The following is a 6,088-nucleotide window of genomic DNA, read 5'->3' as shown; positions in this document are numbered from 1 at the left end:
AAAAAAAAAAAGAGCCTGGTAGTCACCATCTGAGATGGAACATTAATCTCTTCCTTTATGAAACAAATGAGAGAAGGAAATCAAAGATAAATAGACAACAAATCCAAAGGACCATGTTAACTTCAACCTGGACGATCCTGAGACAATGACAACTGAATCAAGCATGGCTAGTTACTATTGACTACTCCAAAAGAATCTTGAGCAGGATGATAAAAAAAGTGAAACAAATTAAAAATTATCAGGCTTGCAGATCTGACAGAGAATCGTGGAAGCAGATCTGACAGAGAATCGTGGAAGCAGATCTGACAGAGAACCGTGGAAGCCCTGGGACTAATCCTTAGTCACCCTTTGAGCCTAGAACTAAGGTAAAGTGTAACACTAGAATAATGGTAATACCATATTTTAGAAAAACCAATCATACAAGATCAAAAGAGTAACATTTGCCCAAGGTTAAAGCTCAGAAGGTAGGTATGGCTAAGATAAAAGAATTCATGGAAATAAGAAGCCCAGGGTGAAAGCATAAAAAGAACGATGACAACGTCAGAATTATAATTAATCTAATTTAAAAAATATTTATGAATGATTGGAGGAAAATTGAAAAACCGATTTATTCTTTAAACTTTAACTCAAACCATAATTTTTTTTCATAATTTCTTTTAAAATATTGTTTAAAAAATTGTTCCTCTCAAATGCTTTAAAGATGTTTCAGATAGAGACCCATCTAGGAGAAGACATCATGATTGGTAACGTGAAGATCAGCAAAAAATAAGATCTTCAGTAAGATGGATTGCCGCGGTGACTATAATGGCTCTCACATAGCAACTACCGTGAGGATAGTCTAGGGAGTGTTTTCATCTGTCGTACGTAGGTTGCTTTAAGTTAGAACCAAAATACCTAGCAGTACAATAACATATCTTGAAGGTAGAAATTATTTCAACTCTTGGATAAATTCAGTCTTTTTAGGTAAATACCACACATTTTCTTCCCTGAAGAAGTTCCTGGGCTGTAAAATGGTTAATTCTTTTAGCTCCTAAACACAAGGGTGGTAATTTTCACTCATTTAGCTTTGGGTTGTCAGTTCTTGTTGTCTTTGTTGTTGTTGTTGTTGTTGTTGATTACCATGGAGTCGAGCACGAGTCATAGTGACCCTATGGACAAAAACCTTAAAGCCTTTCTATAACTATCATTTATCAAACTTCATAGAGTTTCCACTCAAGCAGATAAATGCACACTCATGTTTATTGTGGCTTTGTTCACAATAGCAAAGAGCTGAAAACAACCAAAGTACCCATCAACAAACGAATGGCTAGAGAAGCTCTGGTATATTCACCACTATGCTGCATTGAAAAACTCATGAACTATCCTTATACAAAATGGATGACCCTGGAGGACATTATGCTGAGGGAAATATCTCAGTCATAAAAGGACAAATATTGCATAGGGCCACTCCTGTAAAATGGGACTGACATCGGGGTTGAGGGAAGACAGAAAAGGAGGGGAGGAATGATATATACTGCCTTGAAACAGATGAGGGAGAGACTGTTTAAAAGGGATATATGATTGGGCAGTATTGTTATGACATGAGTCCAGAATGAAGGCTGCACAGTGGGGTGGACTTGCGGGGGTGGGGGATTGCATAATAATGAAAGAGCTTTTCTTTTACTTTTCAAAGAAAAGAGTGAATTGGGGGGAGGGGGTAAGCAGGGAGAAAAGTGCAACAATGAATGAATTGAAACACTAAGTCTCTGTGAACTTTTATTAAAATTAATTTTTTTTAAAAGTTCATAGGGTTTCCAGAGGCATTTTGTTATAGGAAGTAGATGCCATTTAGAATTGTTTAAATTTATGCAATTATAAAATATGATTTTATATTTTCACTGGATTCTTATTCTAATCTAGCTTCTGTGAATGCCTCTTTTCACTGTGGGGCTTCCTGACTTCATTGCCATTCATTTGATATCCTAATATCTCAGTGTGTGTATGTACAGAGCCAGATTTAAGCGCTGAGCAAGGTTATTTCTTGTGAAACCTGAGATCAGTGGCCAGGCTACTCATTAAGAAATCAGGTCAAAGGATATGGAGAAACTAATACCTAGAATTCAAGTAACAAGCAAACTCTGTGGAGGAAAATAAGTCCATTTCTTATAAAAAGCCAGTGAACAGTGTAAACTAAGAGTATATTCTTCAGTGAGAAAATCAGCTTATACATTTAATAGAGAGGTTTCATTAGACTTTCTCCTTCCTGAAATCCTAAGTGAAATGCTCTATCAAGCCTCTAACAAGACTTCTTTCTAAGAAGAAGAGCCCAAGGGTCAGAAACCATCTGGCAAGAGGCACCTTCTTTTCCCCAAGTCTGTATAGCTGTCAAATCTGGTGTGAGATGACAGATAAAGAGCTCTAGCCTCTAACTCTTTGAGCACATGTTCAGTGTATTCTCATAACATTTATAAACAGAAACCAGAACTGGCCCAAATGGAAGCCCAGCTAGATCCAGACACCAAGAGTATATATTAGCAGAGCAGCAAACTGAACAATCAACTAGCAAATCTGTCCCATCCAGTAACAACAGTGCCTATTGCTTCCTAAGCAGTCCAGAGGTCTCTGTGGAAAGCACCTTAGGTCTTGTGTTAGGGATGCAGCACCTGGTAAAGCCCCACTTCCAAATGCCTTCTCTGCAACAGTTCAGCACAAGTCTCTCCCAGAATCATCTAAAATATGCTCAGGGAGGCACTGGGTACCTTTTGAAATCCAAGGAAGAGCTAATTCTCATCTCTCTCTTGCATCAGTTTCTAAACAGGGTACGTTCAGAGTACAAACCAAAGTGTGGAGACAGCATTAGTCCTAATTGCTCCCAATTAAAAATTGACTCATGGATTTGAATTGCTGTTTCTTTTCAAAAATCTCTAGTCAAATATTAGAAATAAATGCCAACTGGTTATCTTTTCTTTATTTTTACATTTTACTATGGCCTAGTTTTTAAAATTTAATTAGGTTACTAGATTTCTATTCTGTGCTTTATGAAGCCTGCTTCGTATATATTTAACCTTCTTCTAAACATAGAAACAATGACTTACATTTCTAAAATGTCTAGTTTTTTTCAAAGCACCTTCTTAAACATTGTTCAAATGATCCTTCAGCTCCCCTTTCCACATCCACATATAAGCAGTATTAAGACAGGCACTCAAATTTTCCAAGTGAAGCATACAAATCTATAGTACACAATTATAAATGCCAGAGCTAACCTCAGATTTCACTAGTATGATTTATAGTTCAAACCTTAATATTGTCCAATTTAATATTTTCGTTTACAATATGCTCTTAAATGTGAGTTGTGTACTGAGATAGACATACTCGTTAGTGGAACAACTTTTTGTTGTTAAAAAGGGTTGAATTCTGGGATGAAATTTCTTTTGTTTTTTGTCTCTCAAATCTTTACATTTCCTAAGATAATCTGGAAACTGAGACTATGTGTCTAAACTGTCTTTTCATTTCTACTGATTTTTTTTCTAAGTTACTTTACTGTATAATCCTAGGACTTCTACCTGTAAGCGACACTAGTTGGTGTCCGCAGTAAAAACAAAAGTGTAGGTGGTTGGCAGCTAGTCTAGTTGCAACAACAGCTAATTGGGCCTATGATTCTTTGTTTAGAATGTTACGCTAGTTATTTTATAACAATTATCACTCTCTGTTTCTTAGATTTACAAATTGGGCTTCTTAGTTTCTGAATGACATCAAAAGCTCAAACAGCAGAGAGAGATCAGTTGGCCTAGTGGACAGAAAAGTGATGCTACCAAGCAAAAGGTGAGAGACTTTAATTTGTGGCCCTGGGGCCTGTTTTTAATTGTTTTAGGCCAAACATTCTTCTAGGTGGTATAGCACTGGTCTGTCAATTTGATGTACAGAGGTAACTCGTGGTGGCTGTGAAGCTGAACACTGTGACACTGATGTGTCAAATGTGATAATGATTACCCATGGTGGACAGTGCTTGGTGGAGCTCCCCGATGAAAACAAGCTTGAAAGCAGGAGTGGCAACCACTTCCAAAAAAGCTTGCCTCTGGAAACCCTATGAACCTGGAGAAAGGATGAAAGTTGTACAAATGTTCAGGTCTTTCGTTCATAAGGTCGCTATGAGTTGCCTACGACTTGAAGGCCCTTAACAACAAAAATATGTATGAAAAGCAATTAACTACTAGCTTTGTATATTCCTTTCTCATATTTGGCAATAAGCACTTGAGGGAGTTCTGGTAGCTTAGTAAGGAGCTGCACTGCACACTCAAAGGTACTTGGTTCAGCTACTCTGTGGCAGAAAGATGGTCAATCTCTTCCCATGAAATTTACTGCCTCTGAAACCTGTTGGAGGGTCAGTTTTAAGTTTGTTCCTATTAGACAGTAGTACATAACAACAACAAAACCACCACTCATTTAAATATAGTTCACTCTGAAGCTCCCATAATTTTGGAAGTAGTGTCATCTATTTTGTTCAATACATTCAAAGTTAAAATCAAGTCATTGTCATCAAAGTGAAACTGATAGTTGAGCCTACATTAGATTTGACGCTTACTCATAACTGGAAGAATTGGCCTTTCTCCTGAAGAGCTTCTAGTGCATTTGAACTACCAGAGGGATGCAGCCTTTGTGTTGCATAAATACTAAGCCACAGACTCTATGCTACCAGAGCTCCTAGTTTAAGTAAGTGAAATCAAGAAGCTGATAGAAAGAAAGAAATTAAAATATGTCACATGGAATTTATGATGTGAATGTCATAGTTAAAGGAAGATTACCCCAAAATGTTGTATCTCCTCATTCAAATACAATAATGCATACAGAAACTGAAACCTGTGTAAGGCAGAAATCTGCCCAAGAAGGAAAATTCAAGTATTTTTCATTAATAGAGAGTGATACAAAATTGTGGCTGAATCCTATCAAAGAAAAGTTTTGAGGACCAGAAAAAGAAGACAATTCCAACAGGTTCCCACACTCACAGTTTTATAATAACGGGTGAATAATACTTTGTTGTTGTTACGTTTCACTGAGGTGAGTAGACTCATAGTGAACCTATGAGAAGCAGCTCTGAACGCTGTCCTGTACTGTTTCATCTTCATAATTTGTGACACACTCAAGCGCATTGCTGCAGTCACGATGTCAATCCATTTAGTTGAGGATTTCCTCTTCTTCACTGTCCCTCTACCTTCCCAAGAATGATGCCCTCCTCCAGTGAAGGGCTTCTCTTAGTAACATGTCCATGTAAGCAAGACAAAGCTTCACCATCCTTGCCTTTGAGGAGCACTCTGGCTGCACCTTCTCTGAGACATATCCATTTGTTCTTTAGAAGGCAAATAGTAGCCCTTTAGTATTAGTGAGAGTGCTGGTGACATGGTGCGTAGGGAGTTACACTGATAATCCAAAGACCACAACTTTCTGGAGGTTTGAACCCACCAGTGGATCCCCTGGGGAAAATGCACAATCTCCTCCTTAGTGGAAAGAAGTTGTGCTGCAATCCCAAAGGCACTTTGAAATATGTCAAATAAATCAAATCCACCAGACGCTCTGAGTGAGGATGGTCAATCTCCTCCCATTTGATGAGCTGTCTCGGAAAACCCTCCAGAGGGTCAGCTATGGTAGGTTCCAACTTGATGGTACACAACAACAACAACAACAACAATCTCAATGATGGATCAGATATGAGTTGGTTCCTACTCATTCCTGGTTTTGGTTACTGTTGTTGTGTTTCATTTTGGCAGCGTCTTTTAATTCCTTTCTTTTCCAAATCCTTCCATTATATTAATAACCTTTCTCAAGTGAAATTTCATACTATCTACTGTTTATTTACTAGAAATAATTATTCTATTCCCCCCCTAGAGTTTTTCACTCTACTAAGCTGAACTTCTTGAGAGAGCTCTGGTGGTCTAGTGGTAAGAACCTGCTCTATAATCCCAAAGGCATGCAGTTCAAATTCACCAGCTTCTCCACAGGACAAGGATGGGCCATCTTACTTTGTGTGATTAACTGCCTCTGAAAACTTACTAAAGGCTAAGTTATGGGTCAGTTCCAAAGTGAAAGTAAACAACAACAACAAGCATGTTATAAG

This window comes from Elephantulus edwardii, unplaced genomic scaffold (assembly GCF_000299155.1).
Source record: "Elephantulus edwardii isolate Elephantulus edwardi_28Jun2011 unplaced genomic scaffold, EleEdw1.0 scaffold00036, whole genome shotgun sequence".
In the NCBI taxonomy this organism is placed as follows: Eukaryota; Metazoa; Chordata; class Mammalia; order Macroscelidea; family Macroscelididae; genus Elephantulus; species Elephantulus edwardii.
This window is presented reverse-complemented; position numbering follows the sequence as displayed.